Here is a 15,580-nt window from a genome sequence, read left to right on the forward strand (position 1 = left end):
ACTCCTTAAGATTTTACCATCTTCAGGATTCCATAGGCGATACCCAAAGTCGCCTTCTCCATAGCCAATGAAGAAACACTTTTTGGACTTTGCATCTAACTTTGATCTTAGGCTTCTATCTATGTGCATGAAAGCCTCACACCCAAACACTTTGAGAAATGCATAATTCACCGGTTTACCTGTCCATGCCTCTTCTGGAACTCGTCCATCCAATGCCGTTGAGGGTGACCGATTGATTAAGTACACAGACGTACTTATAGCTTCCGCCCAAAGCTCAAGCGGTAGGCCTGCATGTAGCCGCATGCTTCGTGCTCGTTCCATGATTGTCCTGTTCATCCTTTCCAAAATCCCATTTTGTTGAGGTGTCCTTGGGGTTGTCCTTTGCCTCCGAATGCCATTGCTAGCACAAAAGCATTCAAAAGCTTGGCTGCAATATTCGCCTCCATTGTCGGATCTGAGGCATTTAACCTTGGTACTTGTTTCATTCTCCACAAAGGCTTTCCACCTTTGAAATATGGACAATACATCGGATTTATTCTTCATGACATAAACCCATGTTTTTCTGGTCGCATCGTCTATGAATGTTACATAATACAATGAGCCACCAAGTGATGGTGTACTTGCAGGACCCCAAACATCAGAATGAACCAACTGAAGTTTTTTATTTTTTCTTTGATTTCCTGAGTTTTGAAATTTTACCCTCTTTTGTTTACCATAAACACAATCTTCACAGAACTCTAAGTCCACTTCTTTCAAACCTGGTAGAAGCTTCTTTGTTTGAAGGATTTGCATTCCTTTGGCACTCATATGCCCAAGTCGGTAGTGCCACACCGCACTGTCAACTTCTGTAGTTGCTGCACAAGCTGAAGATTGCGTGCTAACAGTACACAAGTAAAGTGTACCGACTTTTTCATCCTTGGCAACCACCAAAGATCCCTTTGAGATCTTCCTTCGTTTGTTTCCGAATGCAATGTTGTGACCTTCATCGTCCAATTGTCCTGTAGAGATCAAATTTTTGCGAAGAGAAGGAACATGCCTAACATCTTTAAGCTTCCATTCATTTCCGTTAGCAGTTTTGACAGAAACTGTACCTTTGCCGACAATCTCACAAGCTTCATCATCTCCCAAGTATACATACCCAGAATTACCTTTGGTGTAGTCTTGGAAATGTTGCTTGTGTGGTGTCGCATGGAATGAAGCCCCAGAATCTACTATATAGGAATTAAACACATTGTCTAATGAGAGAATTAGTGCATCTTGCTCTACTTTACCTGCCACATTGGCCTCTGATGTTGTCTTGTTGTCTTGAGACTCTGTTTCCTTCTTCTTCTTGGACCAGAAATCCTTCTTGACGTGGCCCTTCTTTCCGCAGTTCCAGCATTCAAGAGCTGACATTGTGCGTGACTTGCTCCGCCTTGAGCGATCACGACCCTTTTGGTTTTTGAACCTCTCCTTAAGCCTTCCTCTTATTTCCACTGATAGTGTAGCACTTGATGATTCTCCTGTGCTTTTCCTTCGCATTTCCTCGCTTAGGAGAACACCCACAACATCATCAAACTTAAGAGTATTTGTGCTAGAGATAGAATTACTTACAGCCATCACAAGGCTGTCCCAACTATTCGGTAGAGATGATAGTATAAGGAGAGCTCGCACTTCGTCATCGAAATTGATTTTCACTGATCGAAGTTGACTTATGTTTGTGTTAAAGTTATTTAGGTGTTCTCCAACTGAACCATTCTCTGCCATCTTTAGATTGAACAAGCGCTTGATAAGAAATACCTTATTGGATGCCGATGGTTTCTCGTAGAAGTCGTCAAGTGACTTCATCAAGTCCTCCGTGGTCTTCATCTCCGAAACATTGAAGGCCACCGTTGACGCCAAGCTTAACCGGATTGTTCCCAGTGCCTTTCGATCAAGGACAATCCATGCTTCATCTACCATTGTTGCGGGCTTCTTCGCAAGACCGCCTAGTGGCAAATAGAGGTCCTTCTGGTAGAGATAGTCTTCAATCTGCATCTTCCAATGTTGGTAGTTTTTGCCGTTGAACTTCTCAATCTTGAGCTTCCCTTCCTCCGCCATAACTCCCACTCAATTCAAGGAATCCTTTCCTTGAGATAATTTAGCTACGAGCAAACCTTGCTCTGATACCAGTTGTTAGGAAATAAGACGCAGCTAAATAGATAATTGAGTAGATTACTTAATGGAGAGAGACAGATTTATATACACGAGATTATAGAGTAGAGAGAGAGAGAGAGTACACACGATATACGTGGTTCACCCAATGTGGGCTACGTCCACGAGAAAGCAGCCACTCAATGGCTTTAGTACTTCAAAACAAGAAGTAGTTTACAAAGGGATTATACCCTTAGTGGAGCTCCCGCCTTGCTTCACTCTCACCACCTCACACTCACCTTATTGCATCAACTTCACACTATGAAATGTGTTTAGAAATGGCCTCCTTTTATAGGCCAAAAGGGCTGCCCTCTCTTATGAGAGACAACCATGTGTAGCCGCCCTTGTGCGAATAAGTCCAAATCGGACCCTCCAATCCGCCCATGCGTGGCCGCCCTTGAGAAGACAAGTCCGATTTTGAATTCGGCCACCGGCCATCGGCCATTGACTTCCGACCACCGGGCATCGGCCATTGACTACCGGCCACCGGCCAACCGACCGGTTGTTTTTCGACCACTTTCCGGCCACCATCCCCGGCCATAATATTCCGACGAAAAAAAAGTCTCGGGGGCCTCCGCCCCCGAGGCCTTTAAAATTGCCCCTGATTCTTGTCTGTGAAAATTTTGGTTTCCGGTGAGTGATTTTCCTTCACGCACGATGGCTTCTCCTCATAATGGGGGCCTTACAAATCTGCGCTTTTACCACAGAAAATTACAAGGGTAAATCAGGCTCCATACTTAACAAACTTTTCCATCTATCTATCAAAACTGAGATACAATCTGGAAACTTCTATAAGTCCCAATATTTACAAGGTGAAAAATCAGGTTTCCTCAATAAATGAATAATTACAAAAAAATGATAATCCTCCGAGTAGTTAGTCTCCATGGGGTGTGTCCAGCTTCTAACAGAGAGAGAGTGAACGGGAGTGCAACAGTACAAGATGTTGCTACAAGATGACTACGAAGTGGTACAAAAGCCACAAGAGTAAAAGCGCTCAATCTAATAGTCTACGAGTCTCAGAATCTAAGAGTCTATGAGTCTCAAAATCTAAGAGTCTAAGAGTCCTCAAAATGAATAGTGGGTCCTATTTATAGGTTGTCGGATTGGTGTCTGACTAATTGTGCACTATCAATTAATATGGTAACCTGTTGGTTACTTTTGGAAGCTTTTGATGTTCGTCAATCCTGCTAGAGGTAGTTGTCACCTGCTACATTCCTCCTCTCCTTTCTTGAATTTTGGTATTTGCCAAAATTTCCAGATAAAAATTCCCAAACTATATTCCAATTGCCCAATAATAGTGAGTCCAATAATGATTCCCAATTGCTTGTTGTATCTCTTGTATTTGGGAAGCTAGCTCTCTCATGTCATCATAGGACTCCAAAGGTGGCTACTACTGAAACCATCTTGCAAAAGGCTAGTAGTAGAACACCAATTAACTCACCCAGTGTCTGTCGAGCAAACCCTCTTGTTGTCATGTGTCTTCTTCCTCTTGGATGGTGTCTGGGATGCCTCCAAGGTAGTGGTTCCAATATTTTTGTTCTGAATCAGTCTCAACAATGCCTCATGCTCCAGCTAGTCCTTCCTTACAGTCTTCATTTTCACTTCATAGGGAGTAATTGCATCCCAAGTTTTGGTTTCAACATTATACAGAGTGTATTTGCCTCTCGTCAGGCGAGTCTTGGCCAGTTTGTGACAGTAGGAAGCAATGTGCATCCATCCCTAAGGCAATGGCTAGTTGCATTTAATGCGAGCTTTGAACAAGATCTCAGTCATTTCTATGAATTGAGGTTTAGAGCTTGCCTTGCTAGCTAGTTGCTTCTCTAGAATTTTATAGACCTCAATTGTCAATTGCAAACGTTGGTTTGTGATCCGAATGGCCCTTTAAAGGCTGAAACCTGTGAAGGTCACCTTGTAGTTCACTGACCACAATCTTTTGAAGTGCATCTTGTAGTACTTTATTCCATGCCAGCCATTCCCTACTCACCTCCTCATACCAAGTTCTGAGCCCATCGGCTATCTAAAGGTATCTTTGCTCATGTCATGGCTCAGTGTGAGGTGGATGGAGAGCTGGAAAGAAGCGAGGCAATTCAACTTCTTTGGTTGGGATGTCATATAGTAGTGCTAGAGAATCAGGAACAAACTCTAGAAAATTCAAAACCATATGATTTTCATGCTGCATCATTTTCCTTATAATTCTTACTAGGTGAAAAAGGGTCTTTAGGAGTGTTTCCTATTCCCACAGAGTCATTTTGGTTTTGAGTCCTCTACTACTGGCTTCATTGTTCTCTAATAAGGATTTGACCCTCAAATCCAGAATACCCCTGGCACTTTGCATCTGTAAGAGCATCTCCTTCAGTTGTTACCGAATATATATCATGCATTTGTATGTTCGTTTGTTACCCAGCACCATTCCACTTGAAGCCCTAGTGACTTAAGGTCTGATGTGGTCAAGTCTTTACCCATTGGATTAACCGTTCTGTCTTCATTAGTGAGGTCCCATTTTGAAATTCTTTCCAGTACTTGGACACATGTAGGATGTGCAAGTAACTAAAAAGTTTCTTGGTCGTGATAATTGGCTGACTTCCAGTTTGCAACCATCTATCTTTCTCCCACATAAAGCATCTAAAATCTCTCCAAATCCGAGTAGATTGAGTCATCATTTAGAAAGTGCTGGATCTGAAGGTTCTTATTTCTCCACAGACTTTTACTCAATGCTAGTAGCTCAGTGGAGTTGTTTGTGGTCGGATGCATAGTCAGTGTCTATTATTATAGCCTTCCCTTTATTGACTATGACTTCCCTGGCCTTCATGTCCTCTAGGCCGTTGAGGTGGATTTTGAGTTTCTCCAGCTGGTAGGTCATGATCTTCACCAAGCTTACTTGAAGCCTAATATGGAGGTGTGCTCCTAGTTTGTTGAACCCTCGACAGCGGAACCAGTATTGTGACCACCTATTCCATCCACATCATCCACCTCAATTCATCATCAGGTTTCTTTTGGGTTTGTTGGTCTTGATCTTGAGTCTTATCATCATTATCATCTTCCTCATAATCCTCATCTTAATTTTGTTGATTGTGTATATATTTTATGATGGCTCCATTGACTAGTATTGTATTGTACTAACTTGATTTCTCTCTGAGCTCAGACTGAACTGTCTCAATAAAATTCTCAAGTTCAGACACATTGAGAGTTAAATACCCATTCTTATTCACAATTTATACGAGACTATGATAAATGTATTTCTGGGATATAGCCTCTTTTGTCAATTGATGTGTCTTGAACAAGTCCATGTAATCTGCTCTTTTAGCCTCCAGAAGTGTCTGGAAGCCATCAACATCTTACTGAGCATCTTCTTTTGACTCCATCATTATTCGATTTCATGTGTGAGCTTATGGATCTTCTTCTCTTGTCCTTCCTTTTCTTGTCTTTTCTGCTATTCCTGTATTTGTAGGGCTAGATTTCTAGATGACCATGCAGCCTTCTCCTCCTTTATTATTGTAATGTTAGCTATTTCATTTTGGCCATCCGTTTGCGGGTGATAGGCCAAAGAGAAATTTAACCTTGTTCCTAGATTTTCAAAGAGACCTTTCTAGAAGTTACTAGTCATTCTAGGATCTCTATTTGACACTATGGATGTTGACCAGCCATGGTGTTTGAAAATCTGGGATATGAAGAGGGTTGCCATTTGATGTGCCTTAATAGTCTTTTTGACATATATAAAATGTGCTTGTATGCTAAACATAACAACTATCGTCCATATTCCCATATTCCCATGGACAGACTTGGGTAATTTTAAGATAAAATCCATGGATATGCTCTCCCATGGTGAATTAGGAATTGGCAATGGCTGGAGTAATCCAGGTTGCTTCCCTCTATCATACTTGGTCTTTTGGCATACCACGCATTTTGAGACATACTCTTATATGTCTACTTTCATGGTAGGCCAATAGAAATATGTCTCTACTCCTGGAAGAGTAGGTTGAATCCTCTATGCCCCGCATAGGGAGGAGCAAGGGATTCATACATTAATTTCTTGCAAAGGGAGTTAATAACACATAGCCTATTGCCATAAAGAAGATAACCATCTTGCAAGGTGAATGGTTCTTCTTTATTCCTTAAGGCAAAGGCTGAAATTATATCCTTGAAATCGGGATCGGTAGCATACTCATCTATCATAGAAGATAGATCATTGTGAGTTGCTATAGACACTGCATTTACTCTTGGTCTTTGCGATAGTGCATCAGCCACTTGATTGTGCTTACCAGCAAGATGAAAATTAAATTTTAAAAGAAAATTTTCCCACCTCATTTGTTTGTCAGAAAGATTTGTTTGCATCATGAAGTACTTAAGACTTTGGTGATCCGTTTGTAGGATGAATGGAGTCCCCAAAAGATAATGCTTCCATGTGTTAAGGGCATGTAGAATAGCTAGTATCCCCTTCTCATATATGCCCAACACTCTCTCATTGGAGTTGAGTCTTTTGACTCTGTATGCTATGGCATGCCCTTCTTGAAGTAAGAGTACTTCAAGGAAAAATCTTCACAAGCATCCCATTGGACCTCAAATGGTTTTGAGAGATCCGGTAGTGTAAGCACAGGTTGATAGGTAAGTTTCTCTTTGAGCTTCTCAAAATAATTTTTCTCTTTTACAATCCATGTATACTTAACGTTCTTCTTTTTTAAGTCATGTAATGGTCCTGCTATCTGCGAGAATCTTTCTATGAAACATCTATAGTATGCACACATACCAATAAAGCTCCGTAGCTCATGTAAATTCCTAGGATTAGGCCATTATTTTATTACCTCTTACTTTGTTGGATCCATACGGATACCATCTTGAGAGATAATGTGATCTGAGTACTGAATCTCTAAAAGGAAAAATTCACTTTTGATTAATGAAAAGTTATTCTTCCTCAAAGCTTGAAAGATTACCTAGAGATGTTTCATATGCTTCTCGAGAGAGTTGGAGTGGATGATGATATTATCAAAAAATACTCCAGTGAACTTGTAGTAGGGCCTATTTTTTTTTTCCATTAAGCGGTTGAATGTGTCCGGAGCATTTGCCAAGCCAAAAGGCATGACAAGATATTCATAAAGACCAAATATTGTACGAAATGCGGTCTTTACAATATCTTCATTGACTATCCTTATTTGATGGTAGCCACTTTTAAGACCAATCCTACTGAAGTAGGTAGAGCTTTGTAGCTTATCAAAGAGACCTTCAACCCGCGGCACGGGAAATTTGTTTTTGATAGTGATCCGATTTAGTGCATCTTTCTTTTGCCACTAAAAGGAATAGTGAATAAAAGGGAGAGGAACTAGGCCTCACCATCCCCTTATCTACCGGTTCATGTACATGCCTCATTATCTCCTCTTGTTGAGATTGAAAAACTCTACAAGGACTCCTAGGTAGAAGCTTTATTTTATGGTCATCATCCCCTCGTTTTGGAGGTAACTCTCCAGGGATGTTATTGATAAAAACATCTTAGAGTCTATGTAGAAATTAGACAAGTCTAATTCCTCTTGATTCCTACCATTTCAATTGGATAAGACATTAAGATCATTCATGAACTGTTTGACAAAAATTATATACGCGAAAACTGAGCTTTTCATTGACTTGTCAAAGCAGGTGAATTTATAAGAGGTATAGTATGACTTGACTCATTAGCATCTATGTACATGATATTTTCCCTATACTTGAAATATATTCTCCTTTAAGGGAACTTCATATTGGTAGCCATGCGGTGAAGCATGGTGCCCCTAAGATAACATCTTCATGTTGGAGAGGGGAGATGAAAAAGTCCTCTTTGTCGACGTAGCTTTGGACATGAAGCCTCAATTTCCCAATTAAGGGAGTAATGGAGGCTTGTTGTCCCTTGAAAGCCCCATCGATAATCACAATGTCTCCCATCTCAAACGCTTGAGCCTGATCCTTTGTAATGAGTATCCTCTTTTGGATCTTTGACCATAAAAGCTCTAGGAGTCTCATTGCATGAATTTCTTTATTTCTTTTGGGGCAAGAACGATAGCCATGTCCTTGCTTCCCACACTTGAAACTTTTATGGTCTTTGCAAAAAGCCTCTAGCTCTTCAGAAGAGAGTTTATTTTTACCTTTGTAAACTCCTTTCTCCTTGGTCTTGTTGTTTTTGCTGTTAGAATTTCCTTGGGAAGAGTTTTGAGCATTGTTCTTCCCTCTAGGTTCATTTTGATCTCTAGGTTCCATGGGCTTAAAATTCCTTTTAGCCCCTTGTTGGAAATTGATTTGTGAAGCGACCATAGTGTGGTGAATCACTTTAGTGATGGTCCTAGGCCTTTGAGAGTTGACATACTCGGCCATATCTTCAGGTAGTCTAGCAAAAAATTGTTGCTTTTGTTCGACGAAGTCTATCTTTTGGTAGACTGTAGCTTTGAGATGTAAATCCCAAAACTTCAGTGATGGTCCTAGGCCTTTGAGAGTTGACATACTCGATCATATCTTCAGGTAGTCCCGCACAAAATTGTTGCTTTTGTTTGACGAAGTCTATCTTTTAGTGGACTAAAGCTTTGAGATGTAAATCCCAAAACTTGTCCACATAGTTGTGGATAGACTCAATGGGAGATAGCTTTAAACTTCGCCATTCAATAAGCCCTTTGTCTTTGGCATTTCTTGCAAGAAACTGCTTCATTATGGAAACTCGTAGAGTTTTCCATGTATTTGGAGCTTTGCCATCACCTCATAGACTAGCCCACCATTGTCGGGTAGACTTTAGCTACATGATGTAGCTTGGAGGACTCCGTGAAGCCCTCATCTCCAAAGGCCGCATGAAATTGTTGGATGAAGGCCAAAACTTTGTTCATAGCACCAAATGTGTCATCATATGTGAGAAAAGAGATGCTCTTTTCTCCCTCCTTGAACTTCTTAAGCTTGTAGGACCTTTTCCAAGCAGCATAGGATTTGCGATGTTCTCTCCTCTTGTACTCTCTAGAAGAAAAACCACTGCTTTCATCAGAAGAGGAGGAAGATGATGAAGATGGAGAAGAGGGTGACCTATTTCTTGCCTTTTTCTTCTTTTGATTCCTCTCTTCCTTCTTAGAATGACAAGGAGTAGGACTATATGATGATCTTTTCCTCTTGGGAGGAGTTGGAGATCATCGAGACCATCATCTTCGAGGAGTCACATCTTCCAAAAAAACTTGAAGATTCACTTCTTTCTCTTTCATAGGATTCTTCCTCTTCTATCCAAAGAGAGTCTTTTGGAACTCTCTACAAGAGGCTTCCTAACCTCTCTCTCTCTCTCTTCTTGGGGAGTTTGGAGAATCCCATGAGTGCAAAGTTGTTGGTTAACTTCGGTCTGCAAGGCAGGGTTGCCCATAGGTTGTTGCAACCTAGTAACAAGATATTTCACAAACATGGGGGCATCATTAGTAGCACCTTCATATGCAAAATCAAAGCTGTCGATATTCATTCTACTCTCTTTGTTATTGTCAACCATACTAACTAAATTTATATCATGCTACTTTGTGCTTTGGAAACTTCAAAACTTTAGTTGCTACTCTTCTTAACTTTTAAAAATTAGCTCTCAAGACACCTTCAAAGGTGGAGAGAGCTAGCAGGGAGTGAGGGAAGGGAAGAGGAAGAAGAAGTAGCATACGAGAAAGAAGTACTTTCCTCACCATAGATTCCTCTTGGTGCTTAGCTTAGCATAGTAATATAGATGGTAAAGAAGATGAGCATGCCATTGAAACTTGACTCTTGGTTAGATTTGCATTCCATAGCCAAAAGGTGTTGGTGTAGGCTCTCTACTTCTCAAGCTTGGAGAAGGAGATGGAGTTCTTTCTCAACACATGAGAGATTGTGAGATTGTGTAAGCAAATGTGCAACAATAAGACACCCTTCCTCACAAGCTATGGTCAAATCAAGCACTAGGGGTAGCATTTGGACAAGTGTCCTTCTTTCTCCCTTTGAGAGAGACCTGGGGAGTTCACTATGTAAAAATTGCTTATAGCACATGCAAACAAGAGGTATTTAAAAGATCCCTTACCTGTATATTTTGAAGTACTATATGTACCCCTGATGTATGCATTTTTGTAAAAAATCTAGCCCTTATGTATGAAAATTTTCACTTTCTCAATCAAAACCCTTTATGTAAGTACATTTTTATGTAAATGTACCTAATTATAAATCCCTTATTTTGTTCGCATGTGCTATATTACATATTTCCTAGTGGACTCCCCGAGGGGAGAGAGAGATTGATTAATTAATTATATGCATCTAAAATATTATTGGACCTCCCTAAGGGCCATCCAATAGACTTCAGGCACACTAACATGGAAACCTAGCTAGGGGCTTGACATGTGTCCTTTATGCCTCTTGTGGAGAGGGCTTGCCTTGAGTGTGTGTGTGTATGTCTGTGTGTGTGTGTGTGTGTGTGTGTGTGTGTGTGTTTTGTCTCATGCCCCTACCTTTAGGGCTCACCCCCTCCTTTGTAGGGATCATCTTTGAATTGAACACCACAAGCACCTTGGTCATCAAGCATGACAAGCACCTCAAGCACATTAGTCATTAAGCACGACAAGCACCTCAAGCACCTTAGTCATCTCAAGCACGACAAGCACCTCAAGCACATGCCTAGCTTGTCTAAGGTCTAAAGTACCTAAAGGTCCTAGGTCTAAGGACTTTAACGTTGACCTTTGGAGGTCTTTAATGAAGCTAATCCTAAGGTCTTTTAAGCTCCATTACCTGCTCATTGCTCTTTGGGAGACCATCTCCCTTTTAGACCCTTCATGAGATGTAGCCTTCTCTCCCTTTGGTCCCGTACTAAGATATGTCTAAAAGCACATATCTATATTCTAAATCTTGTTTCCATTCATTTTCCCACAGAAAATGATCAGTTCAATATGAGAAAATCATTTGGGATAGGTAGATATTAGATTTTATGACATAAACAAAAATGTACAATGCTGTATAGACCTCGGCAAAATGGTGTTGCTGAAAGAAAAAATAGGTCGCTTATGAAAATGGCACGATGTATGGTCAAGAGTCAAGCTTTGCCACAGTTTGGGCTTGAGGCTATCATGTGTATTACTTATGTACTTTACAGCTGTCATACAAAGGCTTTGCAGTCTATGACTCCTTATGAAGCATGGCATGATAGAAAGCCATCTATTGATCACAAGCGTATTTTTGGTTGTTTAGCTTTTGCTTTGTTACCACAAACCCAATGCAACAAAATTGAATAATAAGGCTGTTAAATGCATTTTTCTTGGTTACTGTATGCTTTGCCGTACGCGTCGAAAGCTGGGAACTTGCCTGTGCAATGTGTGCTAGCCTCGAAAGGCTGCAAATACACAATTAGAAGATCCTAGCAAGCGCAAAGGGGCAAGGGTGTGTCACTCACCACTTAATGCTTCAGACGTGAAGTATCATGTGCTGCAAAGAAGAAGGAGTCGTTGTTGATGTCGCGCTCAACCGCCTCATCACCGCAACGCTCTCTCTCTCTCTCTCTCTCTCTCAAACACACACACACACACACACACACACACACACACACACACACACACACACACACACACACACACACACACACACACACACACACACACACACACACACACACACACACACACACACACACACACACACACACACCTGTGAGCACATGAAGGAGAAGGGGACAAAGATGGAGCAAGAGAACTTCTTAGCTTACACCTCAGAGAATGAGGATTTGTAGGTCAAATGGACCTTTTATAAGAGTTTGATCCATTCACACATGGGCGTCCACAGTGGCTGATCGTTGTTGCAAAACTACTATAAAAATAAGATAAGTGGTGTACCTCTCATTGGCGATCACCTACACACCTATTGGATCGACAAGACTGGTCCATGACTCAATCAAATAAATAATATATGTCTGTCAAAGGTGATAGGGTGTTCGTGAGGGTTAACATACCCCCTTTTCTAATGTAGATTCCATCCTCAGAAGCTATTAAGATAAAGCCCGTTCATCAAGGTGGAAGAGCATCCTAGATTGAATGTCCTTAGCCTTCTTCAATCATTGAAAAATCAACCAAAATTGGCATAGTAACTACATTCTCATATACAATTAAAAAGCGTATGCAGTTGTAGACCCACAAATTGATTGGTAACATAATATTAAACAATTTGTGAGCAGAAATCATTAAACTATAATATAATCAAATGCATAAACAATTGTAAAGGTAAAAAAATAAACAAGTCTGGGATCGCTAATTTAATGATCGAAAGGTACTAGAGGTCTAATATTAATACCATGGGCAATCTTCTCAATTTTCTTTGGTCAATTAAGCTGTTTAATCGACAAGATCCAAGTATTTCATGTCCGAGGGCTGACTAGAGGCTATATCTAGAAGACCCTGTAGTTAAGCTACGATAAAAGGAATTGCTCATGAAATCAGCGCGTGACTTATTCCCTTTTCTTTGACCCCCCAAAGTCTTTTCACATTGATTCAATTTTTGATGTGTGTGCTTATTTTGTATGCCTTGGGTTTTTTTCTTTTCAAGGAAAAGCGCCCACATTGGGAACCTCTAGGGATCTAGTATCGTAGGCAATACATGTGAGTGAAGTACCAAATTAAGATTTTACATCGTAACACTTTGATCTTTTTTTTTGTTTGTTTGTTTTTAACATTTCAATTTTGTAACTTTTGGAGAGTCATATGACACTGTTACCCTCCACAGGCTCATCACACTAGTAAACTCCCTTTATAATACTTAAGCTAAAAATTAATAGAGACTAAGCCAACTAGAAAGCGCTAGTACATTGAACACAATGCTGCCTAAATTAGATTAAGATCCTAAAGTAACCATTGATAATTAGGAAGGCATTCCCCATGGTATTAAGAGAAGATCTCTAACTCCTAACTTGGTCAAAGTAGCTTAGTTAGACTGCTTGATTTTGAAACCTAGATAAGGGATTATGACAAAACATTATGTAGAATCTAATGTTTAATATGAGCAAATGTGCTGGATATTGTGCTACCAATCCATTTAAATCAGACAAACATGGATGCCAAAAAAAAATATGACAAGAGGCAATGCTAATGGACAAGAAACACCTATTCATGTTGATGATCGTGCTCGATTCAAAGAGTGAATGAGAGAAATATTCCATGAAGTTCAAAATCCTAACAAAAGTAACACATTCCTATACACACTAGGAAACACAAAGAATATCTCTAGGAGGCACATCAGTGGGAAGAGGCACCAACCCTTATTGAACACGACCAAACAAGATAAGGAACCCTAACCTAATTATTTGCACCCCCCCCCCCCCCCCCCCCCCCTCAAATCAAGGGAACATGATATTGTAGAGATGGGAAGGTAACCCTAAGGCTAAATCCCTATCCTTGTCATTATCGAGAAAAATGAATTAATCATCTGTGAGACCATATGTGCCATCCTTGTAAGCACGTAACTGTTCCTCATCATTAGAGGCACAAATGTTCACTATGAACATCACTAGACGTCTATAGTCATCTTGGTCAAGAGGGAGAGTTTGTGAAATCAAAGAGACATACTCTACTAAGTTTGGATCAATCATGGTCAAGAGACATTTCAACCATTCTAACTCCTCGAAATTCCTCTCACGCTAGAGTATCTACCAAATCCCATTCGCATGCGAGCACCGGGTAGACTATGTGAAACACTTGTGCAAAGTAAAGAGGGTACCTCTCACCCAAGGTAGGAGTAGATGACTCTATCGTACTAGCCACATCTATACACACAGACAAATGATGGTTAGTGTGCAAATATTATAAGGGTCATGTCAAAAGCTCATGTCCTTGAGCATAATGTGTTTTTATGATTTTGGGTCATGTACTAGAACTCATAGGTTTTCAGATTTTTGTTTGGTGGCTCTTGCTCTTTTATTTTTTTATTTTTGTTTTTGTGAGTATACTGAATGATGGATGTCAGCAAACACTTACCCCTTCCTTGGGTAGATCATAACTTTTGGAATGATGCCATTACCTTTCAAAACCAGTTGTTCCAAGTTGTCATGGGTGAAGAATTTGACCAATAGTTGTTGACTACCCTAGGCATTTCATCTAGTACAAGGGTGGTAAGGTACTCTCCCATGATTTTATTTGCAACGTTGTTGTAGGTGGTGAACTTACAATGGGAGGTGCAAACTCTTTCATGTTTGTATGGATATGTACAATGGTAGGTGGAGGTTGTGTCGAAGCTTCTATTTGTGTATATGAACTACATAAAGAGCAAGAAGCTTCATTCGTTTTTTCTATGGTTGAGATGAGCAAAAAAAGCCTTTCTCGCTTGGGTACCCAAACTACTTTCCCATGATCTTCAATTGGCTTTATTGTCACAGGATTTGACTCACATGGGTCAGTTGACACAATTTACATTTTGGCACCTAGATTTGATCATTTTCTTGATAGTAGCCTTGGGTTTCCAATAGTCGTTTATGTTAGGAAATAAGACGTAGCTAAATAGATAATTGAGTAGATTACTTAATGGAGAGAGACAGATTTATATACACGAGATTATAGAGTAGAGAGAGAGAGAGAGTACACACGATATACGTGGTTCACCCAATGTGGGCTACGTCCACGGAAAAGCAGCCACTCAATGGCTTTAGTACTTCAAAACAAGAAGTAGTTTACAAAGGGATTATACCCTTAATGGAGCTCCCGCCTTGCTTCACTCTCACCACCTCACACTCACCTTGTTGCATCAACTTCACACTATGAAATGTGTGTAGAAATGGCCTCCTTTTATAGGCCAAAAGGGCTGCCCTCTCTTATGAGAGACAGCCATGTGTAGCCGCCCTTGTGCGAATAAGTCCAAATCGGACCCTCCAATCCGCCCATGTGTGGCCGCCCTTGAGAAGACAAGTCCGCTTTTGAATTCGGCCACCGTCCACTGGCCATTGACTTCCGACCACCGGCCACCGGCCATTGACCTCCGACCACCGGCCATCGGCCATTGACTACCGACCACCGGCCAACCGACCGGTTGTTTTTCGACCACTTTCCGGCCGCCGTCCGACCATAATATTCCGGCGAAAAAGAATATTCCGGCGAGAAAAAAAGTCTTGGGGGCTTCCGCCATCGAGGCCTTTAAAGTTGCCCCTGATTCTTATCCGTGAAAATTTTGGTTTCCGGTGAGTGATTTTCCTTCACGCACGATGGCTTCTCCTCATAATGGGGGCCTTACAAATGTGCGCTTTTACCACAGAAAATTACAAGGGTAAATCAAGGCTCCATACTTAACAATCTCCCACTTGGAGACTGATCTCCAAACCAACCTGTGACTGCTTTCCATTCTGGCTTCTTATCCTTGAATGCCGATTGAAGATGAGCAAAAGCTCAACTTCTCGTTGTTGACCACCTTTGTAAACATGTCTGCAGGACTTTCACTTGTATGCACCTTTCCTAGC

Source organism: Adiantum capillus-veneris, chromosome 20, assembly GCF_014529385.1.
Source record: "Adiantum capillus-veneris isolate H3 chromosome 20, ASM1452938v2, whole genome shotgun sequence".
In the NCBI taxonomy this organism is placed as follows: Eukaryota; Viridiplantae; Streptophyta; class Polypodiopsida; order Polypodiales; family Pteridaceae; genus Adiantum; species Adiantum capillus-veneris.